The following is a 19,605-nucleotide window of genomic DNA, read 5'->3' as shown; positions in this document are numbered from 1 at the left end:
CCCCAAGAAAATTTGGGAAAATGACAGACCAAAATGGTGAATTTTACAGCACATTTTTGATTACAAATTCAAATTGTATCAACTTTCAAAGCACAGAAAATAGAAGATGATGACCTTAAAGAACATCAGGTTACCCACCCAGTCATATGTACCCATAGGCATTCTTTCAGAGAGCACTAAAAATAGACACAAGTAGTGAATCAGAGAGAACAAAGTGAGACCAGTCCCCACACGGTGTGTAGCGAGCAAGTGCAGTGAGCAACCACTACTAAGGGAAGTTAAACTTCTCCCCCCCAAGAAAATCTGGGAGACAGAAAGGCCAAAACAAAGCATTTTTCAACACATTTCTCATTACATATTAGATTGTATTAACTTTTAAAGCATAGTAAATGATTTCCTTATAAAGCACCATGTTACCCAGCCATAAATCACAGATATTCCTACAGAGAACACTAAAAAATGAAATGTCGAGCATGAAACATGAATTTAAATATAACCAATTTATTCTTCATATAAAATAGCATAAAGACATTTAAAGTTGATGGTGCCTGGCTTTCATTATAAGATGCCCAACATTTGTCCACTGAGGTAATTTAGGGAGGTTGGAAACACATCATACACTGAAGAGTCAGACTGATTTCCTACTTCATTTTAAACAGGGACACTCAGTCAACAGGCGCAGTCATTTCCAAACACATTTTAGTCCACTGTGTTCATTGCCTAAACCCTCAAGATGCCTCTTGCTTCTACTGTTAAGCCCCACAAAATGCAGGGGTTCTTCCCATCTGTCCCAAAATAAGCTGCAGTATTGCAGTGGTACAGTCTGTGGTTACAGAGTGCTACTCCCACACGTTGGAAATTATGTGACCTTACGGCTAGAGCGGTCGACCTCGAAGCTGGGAAACCGGGTTGTCGAGACTCTCAACATCCTGTGATTCTGGGGAAATCACTTAATCTCCCCGTGCCCAACAAAAATGAATGTGTCCTTGTGTAACGCAACTGGTGCTCATGTAAAGCGCCCTGATACCTTTGGGTCAAGTTTGCGCTATATAAAACTGTGAAAAAAATGAAAGCTTTGCGCCCTTCAGAACTCTCCACACTAGAGAAGCCCACTCCTCACTTCGTGAATAGAGGCCTCAGTGGGAAGCTTTTGGGATCATTTCTTAATTTCTATGTATACTGTGGAGAGGCGTAAAGCCCCGTGGGAAAACCAGGCCATGATTTGTGTCTTACTGCCCTTTCTTCCATTAGTGAATTCTCACTGAAAGCAAAGAGGATGTGGCAGGGAGCACCCGGAGATACTTGCAGTGTGAAGACTAAATTCATCTGCACCAAGCACCACAGTGAGTCACGTCCATTCATAATTTGCAATATGCGTCAAAGGAAGTTCATGCGGTTAATTGATGGGCATTTCATGAATCAGTGTAGAGGAGTCAGTGCTAATGCTGCATTAAGAAAGCACACACCCCAAGGCCTTTGCACCAGAATGCTTGCAGTTTCAGAATTAAGGCAAGAAGTCTCATCTGAGGAGACCCATTCGTTCAGGAGCAGATTGGAGTGGGGATTGAGGGGGCTTTAACTCCAAGGTTCTGGGACAGAGAAATTGCCAACTGTAGTGTATTTCAATGTGTGCCTTGGTCTTTTACTGCACAAGGTCAGTGCTGAAGCACTCAGCCATGGCTCCTGCAGGTAAGCGTGGTGGGGGGCGTGGCACAGAAGTCAACAGACAACGGAATCGTAAAAAAAAATATATATCTTATTCAGTCATGTGTCAACTCCCCTCCATCCGCCCTGCCCACCCCACGTGCTTACCTGTAGGAGCCGCAGCTGGAAGCAGCAGTCAGTAAAAGAAACTTATAGATTAGGGGACAATTTATCAAGATGTCATACAACGCAGCTGCGCTGCCTTAGGCTGCGGAAAAGGCCAGAAATGCAACATATTTAACATTATGTGGCGCATTCCTGTTCTCTCTTTGTGCTGGCACACGAAGTGCTGCCTTGCGCCAATGCAGGCACCCATGTTCCATGGAGCAAGGGTGCCTGCATTGTAGGTTGAACTTTATTTGTGCAGGAAGGGGCACCTTTATGCACAAAAACAATACTCTGATGCGTTTCCCTCTTTCCAAGTGTGCTATAGCACACTTGGAAAGAGGAGAAAATGAGAAGTAAAGATATTTCTCCTCTTTACACCTCCTCTGGAAAGACATAGCATTTTGATGCATTCCCTGGTTTGCCATTCTTGGTAAATCTGGGTTGTGTCAAAATCCATGGGTGGATGCATGGAAACACTCACACTCCACCCATGAACACCTTCCCAGGGCAGAGTAACACAAGGCTGTGACTTGTGCTGCCTTACACTACTCCAGATTTACCAAGCCACACAGAGCCATGCAAGGTGGCCTTAAGTGCATTCATAAATCTCATTATAGATTTTGTGTTGCCCTATATTGCATTGTGTGCTGCAAGAACAATGTAAAACAATGATAAATATATGCCTTGGTGTTAGTGGCCCATAAAAGGATGAACAAACATCTACATTTATTGATTTGACCACGAGAAAGGATTTTAAATGCTTGCTCGTTTATTTCATGGTGACACACTCGAGTCCAGAGACAAGGGATTTTGAGGTGTTGAACTACTGTAATCGAGGGAATGGACCCAACATATGTTTGCAGAGGCAGATGCTGAAAATAGCTAGACGCACAGGACAGAAAGGGGATGACAGTCTCACAAGTAGAGGCTCAGTGAGTCTGTTTGTATCACTCAATTAGTATGCACTATCGATGTAGACAACATGTGTACTGGTTATCCATTGAGATAGGATTGGACATGGGTTTGCAGATTCCTAGCAGCTTTTCCATTGGGTGATCACTTCTTTGGCACTTTATCTAGTAGTTCTCCAAATCTAGTGTTGCTGGCAACAGTGGACACTTCGTGACACTCAGAAACAGCTCTTCCTAGATCTCCCCAACTTTAACAATGTCTGCCTAATGGTGTTGTACCCAGCAACAATTGTAGATTAAATCACAACCCTCAGCTCACTGTAGTATTAAGAGATTACGAGATTATTGGCAGTCTGGGGCACACTCATCCCATAGCAAACATGATTTTCTCTGGATGTCATTGATGTGAAGATATCAGTCATGGGCCTGTAAATAGATTCCCTCACGCTCATTGGCTGATCGTCATCCCATGACACTATTCACCATACTATTGTGCCCAACACAGGACATGACACGACTACATAGAACTGGAGAGACACCACTTCAGTAGCTTCACCTAAAGGCAGAACAAAAAGCCATCAAACCATACATTTACTTACGTAAGATCCACTTATTCTACCTCTATATGCTACACTCACTCATTTTTCCCTCTCTCACACTCTCACTTTCACTTTATTTTTCTCTTTCTCTTCTCCTTTCAATTTCCCTTCCCTTCCTCCTTCTCCTTCTTCTTCTTTTTCTATCTCTTTCCTTTCCTCTTGTTCTCTCTTTTCCTCTTTCTCTCTCTTTCGCTTTCTCTCTCACTTACTCTGTTTTTCACCCTCTCTGTTCCTATATGGCTGAAGGCTGATTGGTTTCCATATATTACCACAATACGGAGGTGAATAGTTTTGCATCATTATACACGTGTAAGATTAAATGGGTGGGAGGGGGTGGGGGGTGTCGAAGCTGCTGCCTGAGAGAATCACCAGGAAATGGGACCTGACCGCCATAAAGCGTTCAGAGTATTGAATAATCATGAAGAGGATACTTACGGGAATGGTGACTATCCATACCGTGTTTGGGTTCTTAAATTATCGGCATTCATTATCGGCTTGAAGTAGTAATTAGCAAGAGGAGCGAAATCACAGGCGGCCCAGACTCGCCACTGAGGGGTCTAGTCTCTACTGCAACAATGAGTTGCATGCTATAAGTTTTAGTTTCAGCACCATCAGCGCTCCTCACAGCCACACATTTAAGCTACATCTGCATAGACCAGTTACCTGAGAATCATATGAAACAAGCTTGTTTTTTGTCTGTTTGTTTGCGTACACTCATCTAAAAATTGAATTAATATATGTCTGTGTGTCCTGTTACCTAAATGCCAGCATGACACTGAGACGCAGTGAGGGCAATCATATTATTAACATGTTTATACAGAGCTAGACCTTTAATTAAACATGCAGGGGAATGAACATGAAGCACTGCAGGCTTAACACGTCCCACATTTCTTCACAGTCAAATACTATTAACATTTCATTAAAACAACTGACAGGCAACTACGGGTGAGGTTCCTCCGATTTTGACTAGGGTGCCCATACATACCCCTAAATAGGATAAGTACCAAAGCAGTAAGGTTTGGATGAACTGTTCACTTGCACGCACATGAATGGATCTTTTTATCTTGCGATTTGCAGTGCTCATATGTGGGGGGTGATTATTCTGTGAGTGTCTTTGGGAAACACATCATCAATGCTGGTGTGTACCGATGCACATACCTCACTCTGTCTGGTCTTGGAAGGTGCCATATTTACAGCCTTACACTGGTATTGCAGGCTGCACTAACTCCTTGATGGTTACTACATACAAGAGAAGCGTTGCCTGCTCAAGGAGTCGCCAGCCAGACCCTGTAGACCCCAGTGCGACGTGCGGCCCCAGTCCTGTCCTTTTCTCGAGACCCCCTAATACACAGCAGCACTGTCTACTACCTAGGCTGATAACCTCTTGGGGCGGAAAAACGGACTCACCTCAGGCCTGCTGACTGCTGTTGGTGGCAGGCACAGGGGGGTCGGACTAGGCCGTAGGCGGCACTACTAGCCAGTAGAATACAATTACGGCCACTGGAAGTTGTGCGCACCTCTGCTCCTCTTGTCACTCCTGTAGGCAGTCACGCGCAGTTAATTGACCAATGCGCATGCAGCGCAGACGCGGCAGAGGAGGCATAATTCTGCGCGCTGCCAAGGCACCTCCTCCTCCTCCAAACGTTTGTTTAGGTTAGGTTGCACATTCAATGCAAGTGCACACCAGTCAATCAGGCTTGCTGGCGCTAATATTCGGGGCAGGCCTGCTTGATGATTATGTGTGACGACTCGGAGTACACGACACCTGGACCTGGTGACTTTAAGTTCCTCAAGTTCTCCTGGTCTGAACTAAGTGAGTGTCACTGTTGTGGCTGGGGGCCGATTTTTAGTCCGACCGTCACAGGCTGTGACGGTAGGACTGAGTGACGGTCGGACTGAAAACGGCCCCCAGCCACAAAACTGGCCCCCTTTTCGAAAGCCGGCCCCCACCCCCTCAAGCCGACCGGGGGATTGCCCGGTGTCCGGACTCACCAGTCTGGCCCTGGTGGTGACTCGAGTCTGAGATTCATTGCATATTAATAAAGAATCAGGATGCTTAACAAGGGTAAACCATGCGCATGTCACATGGCACTTCCCTAACACCCATTCATTATGACCCGGATGGTCTGCCTGGCTCAGCAACTGGCACATTTCACACCCGAGGACTTTTATCAGAAGCAAATAATATTTAAAAAACAAAAATAAACATTACAGAATCAACTGTGAGTGAAATGAATCCTCTACCATATTTTAATATTTAAAACAATGTTTTCTGAAATACGATGAGAGATTAATTTTATGTAGAGTTGAATGTGTAATGTCTGTGTTTGTTTTAGTGTTTTTAAATATATGATTTGCTCCTATTGAACCATGCCGCAGCCTCTGGTGTCCACAGGAGTGATATAATGCTCATATAGTCTACATTCATTCACCACTGACTCTGGCTGCTGTGGAAAAACAGAGCACGGGAGTGGCTTTATGGGAGGAAAGGTTTGAGGAAAGAAACAGAAGTGAAGTAGACCTGAAATGAGAAAAACAGTGACTTCTATAATGCCATTGCGACTGGATACCAATTCGGTATTTATAACACGTGTTTTGAGAATTTCATCCAAATACTTAATCTGTACGCTACATGTCAAAGTTTTAGGACTTTCATTCTGGTTGCAAACTATTGAAAAGTTATTGACCCTCAAGTTGTGGCATTACTCTTTTGCAAAGGGTGAGGGGGTCACTCTGGACCGATGTGAGTTAGGAAAACAATTTCTGGGGGAAGGAGAACTGGCTGTAGGCAGGGAACCAACTTTTATTTTGAAAGTAGGACTGTTTCCTTAACATCTTAACCGCATCGCTGCGGCGGCTATTCCGCCGCAGCGCTAAGGGGACAGGGCGGCCGCGCGGCGGCCACATGCTGGTGACGGAACCGCTCCGTCATCAGCCGCGGTTGGGATGTGCTGAAGACGGAGCGGATCTGCCATGGCCCCGCCCGCTCAATAGAAAGCCCAGCGCAGGCGCAGAATCCGCGCCATGCAGGCGCGGCGGCCGGGCCATGACGGAAACGCTCAGTCATCAGCACAGTGCCACCGCAGCTGATGACGGAGCGGTTCCGTCATCAGCATCAAAAGTACGAATGTTGGCCATTGGCTGACACTGGGGAGGCACATGCATGGCCTTCTGGTTCGGAGCACCAGAGGGATTCCTTCATTATTGTTTTAACTCGGCTGCTCAGAAAGAGCTTCCTGAGCAGCCTGAGTCTTTATTTAGTTTTTTGTGTAATGACGATCGGCCTGCAGAGCACACTGACTTCATTACACTAAAGTAAAAGTAAAACAAGCTAATGGGTCTTACTTTCAATGCATATGTGTTTGAGGTACACATCTCAGCCCCACAAGCACTGATTGAGGTTGGACAGGTATCGTTGGAAAGGGGAGAATCTCTGCTTGAGGTTTGCCATAGGAGAGCAATCCCCAAGCAGGGATCTATCCACTAGACACCAGCCATTCTGGGGTAGTGGCTCCTTGGGCAATGGCTTGTGCTCTCTGCACCTCCATACCTGATCAGTATTTCTGCACCCCTGAGGGGCGGATGGAGCGATTATCACAATTTACCCCCTTGGGGAGTGGCAGAAAGCCTATTGGACCCCAGAGTCGATTTGTTTTATATTATTCTAGGGGGTAGGGCTTCCCTTTATTGGCATGGCCATGCCATCACCCCCAAAAACTATTGTGAAGCCGTCTAGACACAAGGAAATTATAATTTTTTTAATATGGGGGTGAGTGCTGCCCACCATGGGCATAGCCATGCACCTAACCCCAACAAGAGAGATCGTCTTTCTGCCACATCAAAGGGGAAGATGGTGGTAATTAACCCCATTCCGCCCCATGCCCTATTTTCAAAATAAGTATAGGGGTGGTGGCTGCCTACTATGGGCAGGGCCATGCCCCCACCACCCAAAACCTAAAGTCACAGTGTTTCTGCCCCTTCAGAGGCAGATGGGGTCTCTGCCCCAAATCCGCCCCCCCACGGGGGCAGAAATGCACTAGACACCAGAGAATGTTTTTTGTGTAGTTTAAATATAGGGGTGGGGGCTGTCCACCATGGATGTGGCCATTCCTTTACTCCAACAAGAAGTGAGACAGTCTTTCTGACCCCTAAGGAGGATTTGTACAACTACACCCAATTATCCCCCCGTAGGTAGACATCAGTGTCTACCTTCATGCAGTATTTTGGAGGGGAAGCACCCCCCTGGCATAGGCCCATGTTCTCCCTCACCTCACAGCCCAAAAGAATGTCTGCCCCCCTGGGGGTCAGATAGGAGTATTCACTTCTAATCTGTAAACTCCAAGGGGCAGATTTACAAGCCTCTTGCGACACTTTGGGACCACTGTTGCGTCACTTTTGAGACACAGCAGCAGTGTAAACAATGCGCCACATTGCTATACATTTACAACGTGACTCATCTAGAGAGATGCGTCAGGTTGTAAAGCCCTGCTCCACATTATACCTGCGTCAGGTATAATGTATGCAGGGTGGGAGTTCTAACACAAGAAAACCTCGTAAAAGTGACACAGTGAAAACTGCAAGGTTTCACTGCACTACTTTTACAACGCCATTGCATCAAAACCTTACGCCTGCTTGAAGCAGGCGTAAGGAGTGATGCAGCACAACAGGTATGGGTCTTCCTGAGTCAATGCTGGAGTTGCGTCGTGCTTTCAACATGACTCCAGCAATGCATAGTGCATCTGTCAATCCTAGTGCCATGGGGCGCAGAATTGTAAATGCGACGCATCCATGGTAGCGCAAGTTTTTTTTTGCGTGACGCAAGTAAACTGACACTTATCTGCTATGATGCAGAGATGCATCACTTTCTTGAAAATCTGCCCCAAGCATTTAAAACAAGCATTTGCAATGCAATCGGTCTCGCCTTTGGGACCTTATAAAAGTAAAATCTTTATTGTATGATTAATTAAAATCTTTACAGAAATAGCAGAAAGTGCATGTTTAGAAAAGGTAATAATAAAATGTTATGTTATGTTATTTTATGTTATAAATGTTTTTATATCGCGCTCTACTACTACAGAGTATCCTGGCGCGAAGAGTGAGGTTATCCAGAAAACAAATGCGCATAGGAAAGATGATAATATGGTAATGGTCAACAAATGTGTTTTGAGCCCCTTCTTGAACATAGAGATATGCGGAGACGCTGTTAGATGCAGCGGGAGAGCATTCCAGGCCCTGGCAGTCTGAACAGAAATGGATTGACCGCCCAGTCTTGAATACTTAAATTTGGGCATGGTCATTTGGTGCAAATTTGCAGAGCGAAGAGCGCGACGGGGAACGTACATGACAAACCTTTTTTGCAGATACATCGGACCTAATTTGTGGGTGGCCCGAAACGCGAGAACCAAAGATTTAAACAGGATTCGATGGGCGACTGGGAGCCAGTGAAGACTGCGAAGGTGAGATCGCACATTGGCTCTCCTGGGAAGTTGGAATAAAAGCCGCACAGCAGCATTTTGGATGACCTGAAGCCGCTGAATAAGATAGGCAGGTAGGCCACTGAACAGTGCGTGGGCAAAATCGAGCCTAGACAGAATGAGGGCACGCAAAACCGTTTCTTTAGCCTCTCTCGGGAGGAGTGGGAAGAACCTTTTTAACGCCTTAAGAGTGGCAAAGCAGATAACAGTCAGTTTTTTTAGATGGTCTTCGAACTTAAGATCCTGCCCGAACCAAACCCCTAGATTTTTCGCCGGGCCTCCTATTGATTTAGGGCAGGGCAGATCGACTGGCCAGATGAGGTCCCTGAAATTGTCCGGAAAGGTACCATAAAGAAGAACCTCTGACTTTTCCTCATTACACTTAAGCTGTGCCAGAGCAAGCCAGCGGAAGACAGAGGCCAGACACGAGCGCACCACCGAGGTATCCAGATTGTCCTTCGGCCAGGTGAACAACAACTGGGTGTCGTCGGCGTAGGCCATTATTTTGGCCCCCTGCTGCTCTGCCAGATGAAATCTGAATAAAACAACATGTTTAAAATTCAGAAATAAGATAAAAAACACAACACATGCAAAGGTTGTCAGACGAGGAAAGTGCAAAAACTGCTCTGAGGCATGTGGTAAATAAATAAATAATACCTCTCTTTTTGGATGTGTAAATGAATAACAGATAGCTCAATAAATAAGAGTCAAGATTCGAGGTATTAGGAGTTTTGCAGGTTTAATACAGCATAAGGACAGGAACAGGACAACCTGCACAGGAATAGGATGGCAGGGCCCGACAGCGCTGCCGGGGTCAGGATCGGGACAAGGGATAACTTTTTAATAACAGTACATGGGCATATATACATATCGCAAACACATAGCATTACATTGCAATGGGCGTAGCAGTGGTTGGAGCAGTGGGCGTGACGCGTAGCAGTCGCGAAAGATAAGGGTGAAAAGAGGTGTAACAGGGCGTATACACAGACATGTGATGCAAACGTAACAGAATATGTCATGAATGGGGCGGAAACCATGGAGGGGGCTACCTGAGGAGCCGGGACCTCTAACCTGATGGTGCGCGCAAACTGGCAATGACGTATCACTAGGAGAAGCTGGGGGCTATGAACTCTGTGCTAGGAGCAGAGACTGAAGTCTGGAGAGTCAGGGCGACATGTACCTAAACCCTATCTAGTATCTGATGTTTAGAGAACATGTTGATATAAACTAGAAGTCAGGAGGGGAAAAGCTAACAGACTCTAAGACTGGAGCATGCATTATTCTACATGTAGTGCGTGATGAAGAATATTAAATGACCATTAATACAGTATTTCTCTAACATGGGGCCGTAAAGGCTAGACAATGACGGAAACTATTGATGCAGTTCAGTAGCTTTAGGAATGCAGAGGAGGAGGACTGAACTGATAACTGGAATCATAACATACTCTTGGCAGACTCAGAGGCAGAGCCAGGCTGAACCGGGCACTGTGAGGCAGGAAGTAAGTGAAGGGTCGAGGATACAGGTGGGGGCTGTATCGCTCCTCAGCGAGGCTTCAGGAGACAGGAGCTGAATCTGGTGTCCGGGCCCTTTTGAGGCCTAGAAACGGAGACTTTACAATGGAATAACGTGCACACTGAGAAACGTGGCAACGTAGCTTTACATAGGCCTGATATTCGTAGTATTCACGAGAACTGGAAACTGGCATACTAGAGGTGGACACAACTGTAATTGCGTCTTTAATCAAACATGGGGAATAACATATGCATATTAATCATGCACAGATAACATATGATGGAGGACGCGTAGGGACACAGAACATGGCAAAATTTACTTTTCCACATTCCCTCCTTGTTACTACGTTTCCTTCAGGAAACATCAATATTCATGATACCATCTATCATTTCATACAGTATCATTTGTTCGTCTCGAATTGTCTGGGAACGTGTTTTAGAACGGGGCTTGGGACTAGGAATACATGATGTAGCACAAATGCCGCAAATCGCAGGGCCACATTGTATACAGAGGCAGCAGCTAAATATGATCGCTACTGCAATACCTAGAAAGGACAAGACTTTCCATCCCCAAGCGGAAATTATATTCCAGAACCAACCGGACCATGTCCAGGTGCCTGGATTTTGGTGTAACAGATGGGCAATTTTATGAAGTCTGGTTATAGCTGAATAAACAGACGGCGCGTTATTTGGAATGAAAATGCAGCAACTAGATCCGATGACTCTACAGGCCCCGCCCCTATCGGCCAATATGACGTCAAGGACGAGACGATTCTGGAGCACGACAATTCTCATAAAGGATTGTTCTTCGGTTAAATTACTTAGAGCAGAAGTAGTCTCAATTACTACTGCTTCGAGTGTTCTGGTTAACCTACGTATCAGTTTACTATTCACAACTGTACCTAAATAAGGGAAGACACCTTTATTGATATCTATATATTGTTCTAGAACAGTTTCAGTATAATCGACAATCGGGAGGTTTCTCTTGTGTCTAGTATGTACTAGGTGGGAATTCCTATGGTAGTCGGGTGGGGCTAGAAAAACAGGTGGCAGTAGGAAGGCAATGTAACAGGTTCCCTCCCAATCGAGGGGCAGACGAACATATGCGGTCTGACCACAAATAAAATAAGAATGACGTGAAGCTTTGAAAATAGATTTCCCACTGTCACTATACTTGACAATAGTAGTACAATCACTATGTCCTACATGTACGGAACCATTATTTCGGACACAAAATTCGCCTTTGACTGGTAGTACCGAAATTGCAGGTAAGTCTGGAGTAGTATCAGACTGAACATTCAGGACCATGAAATTCGAAGAATAATTACCTAAATTATACACTTCATTTTCTAGATCTAACCCGGTTCTGTGGGGGAGACCTTGCTTGTCTGGAAAACATGTACTGTTGAGAAAAGACATATCTGTTGAGGATGACGTTAACGTGGACCATGCTCCACACGAACCATTATGTGAAAATGGATAAGGAAAGAGTGGCAGAACTCCCTTCGGTGTCTGAAAAGGGGGGAGTCGACCACACACCCAACAATTAGTGGCATTGCTGGTTTGGTGTGAATAATGTAACATGCGGATGAAAGAATTATTTCGCATAGCGAGGCGGTAAGAGAGTTCATGAGGAGGCAGATCACTAAACGTATGCTCTACTGTAGCATTGGTAGACTTATTTACATGAGAAACTAGAAAATACAAGTAGAATGCATAACTGGTGCAGGAAATCATAATACTGAGAAATAATATGAAACATAGAAAAACGATACATCGGATTGAGTTTTGACTAACTCTCTCACTATGGGGGTCTATTTTATACATGTCAGAAACAGTCTAACCGTTTCACCTAGGGGAGGACTTAGACAATCAAACTGGCTGACTTATTTTACTAGACCGGAGTTTCAACTTATACTCCTGCTGTGGAGTTTTCTCTAACTGGGAAGGGTTCGTAGCAATGTCTTTTGCGGGACAGTCCTTAAAAATAATACTTTGGCAGTCCTTTGAATCCTGGGAAATGTTCTTTGAGACGGGTTTCAGTCCATAAAATTTCTTTACGTGCGAAAGGTGCACCCAGCCTTTGCGACCCTCCAACTTCACGGCTGTACGGGTGGCGAGGAGGACCTGTCGGGGCTCCTTCCAGCGTGGCTCCAGCGGACTTGAGCGGTCGAAATTCCGGACAAGGACCATGGATCCTGGAACGATTTCATGCGGTGCCACCTCGGTATTGTCTGGAAATGCGGCGGCAACCTGTGAACGACAAGAGTTGAGGGCAGACATCAAGGAAGCTAGGTAATCTGTCAGCATATTACTTGAAACATCGGTAATACTTCGAGGTCTAGGTGTACCCCACATGTTAGGGGGGCGGCCGAAAACGACCTCATACGGGGACAGACCTGATCTGGAATGTGCGACCATGCGCATATAGAACAGGGCGACTGGCAGAGCTACTAGCCAGTCCACACCTTTCTCTTTACATACTTTGGCGATGCGAATTTTCAGGGTCTGGTTATGTCTCTCTACGAGACCGGCTGCTTCAGGATGGCGTACACAATGGAACTTCCACTGGTATCCTAACAAAAGGGAAACGTGCTTCATGAGTTCAGATGAGAATGGCTGGCCGTTGTCAGAATATACGACTCTAGGGAGTCCATAACGGGGGAAGAATTCACGAACCAACTGCTTGGCAGTAGTCGTGGCTGTGTAATCTGGGACTGGATATGCTTCTGTCCACCTGGACAAAGCGCATACAACTACAAGGACATACTTGAAACCTCGACATCGCTCCATCTGAATATAATCCATCTGGAGGACTTCAAAAGGGTGGTCAGGAGGTTGGAATCCACCTTGTTCCACCGGGACACTTTTACCTGGATTGAACTGACAACATATCATACAGGTACGGACTTTCTGCTTGGCTGCAGCTCGTAAATGCTTGTTGAACCAAATATTCTGGATACTGTCTAACATAGCTTTTTCTCCTAAATGTGCTGGACTATGTGCGGTATTGATAATGACTTGAACCATAGAGTCGGGGAGAAACCATGTGGTTTTACCCTTCGTTACCCATCCCTGATCTGTCTGGACCCCTCCTTGTTCGGACCATTTCTTGATTTCTTCGGGAGTAGCATGTAACTGGATATCTATGACATCTTGAGTAGGGTCCTTAACTGTCATACATGTAGTCGGATCTGGAGTGTGTGTCATGTTAACTGGAATGTCTGGAGTCTGTGCTGTAAGCTTGGCTGTGCGATCTGCTAGATCGTTACCCTGGGAAATAATGTCAGTAACTTTCGTATGTGCTTTGCACTTCATGATAGCGATAGATGTCGGTAAATGTATGGCATCTAACAGAGCTTGAATAAGGAGACCATGCTGAATCTTGGTTCCATGAGAAGTCATGAAACCTCTCTCCTGCCAGAGCACTCCAAAGTCGTGTACGACTCCAAATGCATAACGTGAATCTGTGTAAACATTAACTTTCCGGTTCTTAGCGTGTATGCAGGCTTGAGTCAGAGCAACCAGCTCTGCTGCTTGAGCGGACAGGGTGTCAATACGGTATGTCTCAATAACTTCGGTGTCGGTAGTCACTGCATACGCGGCGACTAGTTCTCCTGTACTTGTTCTCATACATGAACCATCCACATAATGTGTCAGGTCGGGATCTGGCAATGGAATATCTGTCAGATCTTGTCTTGGCTTTGTCGTAATATTAACTACTTCCACACAGTCGTGTGTGTCTGGACTTAAAGTAACTGATGGTAACAGTGTAGCAGGGTTCAGGATGTTGCAGCGTCTGATTTCTATGTGTGGCTGAAACAGTGTCAATTCATAACCTGTTAAACGTGCAATTGTCAAGTGCTGAGTTTGTGTTCGGTTTAAAAGAACTTCCACGGAGTGTGGAACTTGTACTGTCAGGGAGTGTCCTAACACTATGGAATCACTTTGTCTGATAGCTAGTGCTGTGGCTGCAACTGACTTGAGGCACGCAGGCAGAGCCTGGGCTACAGGATCTAATGTGCTCGAAAAATAAGCACAAGGCTTGTATTGTCCTGCTTGATCTTGTGTGAGAACAGATAATGCTGTACCTTCGCGTTCGGTGACAAAAAGTGTAAAAGACTTACTGTAGTTTGGTGTAGCTAGAACTGGAGCTTGACATAGGGCTTTCTTTAACTCATTAAAACTAAGTGTATGTTCAGATGACCAAGGGAGGACGGTCGATACGGCTGCCTCCTGTGTCGTTAACTGTATCAGTGGTTTGGCTAGAAATGCATACTGAGGAATCCATTGTCGGCAGTAAGAAGTAAGGCCGATAAAAGCACGTACCTCCTTCTGGGTCTTGGGCTGAGGAAGACTCGCTATTAACTGGATACGGTCTGGTGTCAACTGCCTACCCCTCTTGGACAGTAAGTGTCCTAAGTATACCACTTGCTGGACACAGAATTGAAGCTTCGAAGGGGACACCTTGTGCCCCATCTCGGCTAGGAAATACAGAACCGTCAGTGACGCTCGCTCGCAGTCACGTTCAGAACGGGCTGTGATCAGTAGATCATCGACATACTGGAGCAGGGCAGTGTCTGTTGGCATGTGAATGTTGTCTAGTTGTCTCTTGAGTGCTTGACTGTAAATACTAGGACTTTCTGTGAAACCTTGAGGAGCTCGTGTGAACATATAGCTCCTTCCATTTAAACAGAATCCGAAAAGAAACTGGCTGTCTGGATGAATGGGAACACTAAAAAATGCGTTCTTGAGGTCGATTACAGTAAAGAACATGGCTTCGGAATCAATGGCTGTCAATAGGGAAGAGATATCTGGAACGACTGGGTACTGAGGAATAATACATTTATTAAGCTCTCGTAGGTCAATAACTAATCGATATACTGGAGGTGCATTTGGATCAGTACGTTTCATGACTGGGATGATCGGAGAATTGCATACATTGGAGTCAGTTTCTACAACCACTCCTTGAGCGATGAGCTCGTCAATAATTTTGGATAAGGCTGCTACAGCCTCAGGTGGCAATCTGTACTGTCTGATTCGTGGTAACACTACACCTGGCTTGAGAGTCACACGATGGGGTGTGATTTGCATATAACCAACATCAGTTGGACCTTGCGCCCATAAATGCTGCGGAACATTGGACAATCTGGGATCAAAATCTCGTAATACATAGTGACCCTTGAAGTCACGCAGGAACAGACGTATTCCCTCTGGGGAACAGCATATAACTGCACCTAACTCTTTCAGTGTTTTAATGCCTAACAGATTTTCTGGATATGACTTAGTAAGTAACAGATCAGTAGTACGGGACAATGGACCTACTTCTAGAGTAACTGGCTTTGATATTTCATTTACAATAGGTTTTCCTGAAAATCCAAGGGAAACATTTCTTGAGCCTGAGAGCGGAGCCCCTGGAACTTCGGCATGGCTAATTGTGGTCCTACTTGCCCCTGTATCAATCAGAAACTTTCTGTCTTTCCCTAATACTTGACTATGAACATAGGGACCTTCTTGATCTACAGGTATCTCGATGAGAGGCAAGCCTACCTCCCTCTCTAGGCTGTTTCATGAATACGGTTGATACTCTGGATACTCAGACTGTGCATACTGGTACATCTGCTGTGTAACATGCTGTGTTGCAGCGATGGGCTGCGGTGCTGTAACTGTCTGTGGTGCATTCTGTGGCTGAGGAATCTGTGAAACTTGTTCTTGTCTAGGCGGACGTGGTCTTTCTTTAGTCTTACCAGTAGCTATGTTGTGTTTCAGAACTGCACACTCGTTTATAAAATGACCTGGCTGTTTACAATAATTGCAGTTCCCTTTAACGGGAGCTGCAGGATGACTGGCTTGATTCGGACCCCTCTTCTGGCTGTCTTGTGGAATAGATTGTGCAACTAGTACTTTCATTTTCGTGTCTTTCATACGTTTTCTCTCGTGTTCTTGCTCTTCCCTGATTCTATTCTGGTGGTATTGGAGCATCTGTAACATCTGGGACGGGGTATTAGCTTGCCAGGTACTTTCGACTTTCAAAACTCGATTTTTAATTTGTGGACTTGAATTCTCGACTAATTTAGTAACAAAAAGGTGAGGGTATGACTCACTACTTGTCTTGAGGCCACTGTTGATGCTAAAACATTTCTCAAATCTAGAATAAAAATCACTAATGTCTTCGTCTTGTTTCTGTTTACAGGCTGAGATTGCATCCCAGTCTTCCTTTTTCGTTGTTAACAATCTGGGTAAAACTTGAATCAATAATTCAGGTAATTCTTTACATTTCGCTCCAAGACCGGTACCTGGTACTCGTGCCTTATCTTCAGCTTCTAGAACTGCCCAATCGATCTTTTTCTCTCCCACCTCCCATTCTTTTTCCTTGAGCTTTTCATACACCCCTGCGGGCAGCAGAACCTTTAACATTTTAATTATATCTGGATACGTGTATTCTCCCATACGGAGCATGTCTTTTAATTCTCGATGGAACCCTGCTGGATCTTTATCATGACAGGGAATACATTTTTTCATCTCTAAGAGTTCCATCTTTGTAATCGGAGTGTAAACAAACACTCGTTCTAGTTCGCCACCCGTTCCTCTAACTGGGTGGACTTCTCGTAACGGATTCTGTCTCTCCATGTAAAATGGTTTACTTTCTGGGGGTGAGATATGAACAAAATGCGGGTTCAGAAACGTTCTATATTTGTGACGCTGTTCTAGAATGACACTAATTAAATCGGTACCTAGACCTTTCCATCTATACTGGAGTAACTCGTTCAGGATATCATGTAACGGGCCTGGATCAGAGTGCTGACCCTCATACAATGTAATGAGGTGCTGAATCATATACATACCCGCCAGTCGTTGCTCGGCTGGGGGCATTTTCAGAAACATTTGTGCCACTATTTCGTCTGGAAAAGTGGTAGAATCAGTAGTCCATCGGACTGCTGATCGGGCTAGTCCTTGTTCATGCATAGTACTTAACTCACTGTAACCGATTCGTGATTTCAGAATGTGATCGGTAGCTTGAAACACTTGTTCTAGAGAACCTTGTTCTGGTGCTGGATGATGGAAAGTTGACTTGTGTTCTAGGCGTAAATGGTGATCTGGGAATCTAGATTTTCCTACATACGCTATTCTGGCGGAATTCTCGTCGTCTACCTCTTCAGTATCAGAGTTACTTTCTTTCTCGCTTACTTGTGCTGCTTTACGCTGCTCGTGTAACTTTATTATTTCTTTACGGATTTTCTTGTACATACTCTCCATAGCACCGACGGTCTTGTGCTTACCCTCGGCTATATTATCACTCCACCTTGTCAGGGTTCTCATTTCGGCTTGATCTTTGGACGGGTAATCTTGTTCTCTTATTAAACAATTAATCAAAAACTTTAGTATCATGAGCTGGATCTCGGCTTTCCTTTGAGACATGACTTCGCCAATACTTTCTGGATCATCCCCTGTACGGATGAAACGATATATTCTGTCTAGGTCTTCTTTCATATTCGGTAGGGTGACTAGATACTCGGCCACCTTTCTTACGCGGAATGAATATAAAACCATATTATCCTCGCCGGGGACTGGATCATAGCCGCATTCATTAAGGGCTTTTCTTATTTCTCCTACAGACTGATGTCTGGGCGTACGCTGTGACGCTTGTGCATGTAATTCGGCTGACGTTAAACGCTTATGTGGCGGCGGGGTCTGAGGAGGACCTCCCCCTGCGGCCCCTAAACTAGAGTCGTCTACTGATGCTCTTCGTCCTGGCAGAGTGGGAAATGGAAATGTAGGCTGGACTTGTATGGCGGGCTGGACCGGGGGTACCGTAACAGGTACTCCGGTGTCTGGAGGAGCGGGAAGTGCCTGATTTACAGGGACTGGCGGAGCGCGAACAGGATTTGCATATTCTGGGACTGTGTCGTCCAAATAGGACGAAATAAAAATATCAGCTGTGGTCGGTTTGTGACGTAGCTTGGTCGGAACTAATGGTGGCGGGAAATTACTGGATGCCTCCGGGGTCGCTTTTGGCAAGCCCTCGGCAAGAAGAGGATACATACCCCTAATAAGAGCATGCCTCTGTCTGTCTGACTGTTCGGCTTTAACTTGTTCACCTATCTCGATTAGTTCTTTTTCTTGTGCTCGTTCTAAGGATTCTCTACTTAATTCTGACTTTCTGATTTCCTTTTCGGTTCTTCTATGAGATTCTTTGCGCCATAACTCGATGGCATCTTTCTGTGACTGTCTGGCTTTCTTTTTCCATAGTGCTTCTTCTACTCTCATGATGCACTCGGCATCCCATGTACCCGATACGGGCCATCTATACTTTTCTTCTAACTGTTTGGTATACTCTACCCATAAATCTAGATATAATATGGCGCTTATGCCATGCTTCTGATACATAAAATGACCTGGACTGTCCCTAGGCGGAACTGGAACTGCTGCTTCCAGCAGACCCTTTCTAGTTTTTAACTGACGTAACTTAGAAAACAAGGGCATGACTGGACTGTAATCTAGACACAATACAATACACAATGAACACGATACTTATTCCCCATTCATACCACGACATTAAAATACATGAAGAACATTTAAAATAACAGTTCGAACAGAATACTACCTGGAATACGGAACACAGAATACATGAATTTTCTCGAGAACAGAACTGACTGGAACAGGAACTAGATGCACTGCTGAAACAGTACGAAACTTACCGGTCTCATAAAGAGACACGTCAGGACCCGCATCCACCAAAGTGGACACTTCGTTTGTGGGTCTGTGTACCACCAACCCACGGACCAGAGTCAATTAAATTGACCCTGTCTAGATACTACCCCAGTAATGGTACTCACCGGGCAGTAAGAACGGAAGGCCTCAGACTGGACGGGACTGCTTGGACGCCGGACGGACGAACTTCGGACTTCTGTTACGGGTGGACCTCCGGATACCTCGGACCTTGGACTCTCGGCTTGGGCTCTGGTCGGGACTCGCCGCGTTCCTCCACCGTCTCGTCTGGATGCTGGACCGCCTCCTCCGTCTCCTCCGTGGGCCTGAGGGATACTTGAAGCAGAAATATCTGCCGGTGCGCAGAAGAGTTCCGTCACGACTGCAGAGGGTCAGGGGGTCAGCGTGGCTTCACCGACGCGTGGGGAAAGGGCAAGTTCCTATTCGGGCGCCATTATGTGGTAAATAAATAAATAATACCTCTCTTTTTGGATGTGTAAATGAATAACAGATAGCTCAATAAATAAGAGTCAAGATTCGAGGTAGTAGGAGTTTTGCAGGTTTAATACAGCATAAGGACAGGAACAG

This window comes from Lissotriton helveticus, chromosome 7 (genome assembly GCF_964261635.1).
Source record: "Lissotriton helveticus chromosome 7, aLisHel1.1, whole genome shotgun sequence".
Taxonomy (NCBI): domain Eukaryota; kingdom Metazoa; phylum Chordata; class Amphibia; order Caudata; family Salamandridae; genus Lissotriton; species Lissotriton helveticus.
Note: the sequence above shows the minus strand (reverse complement) of the source record.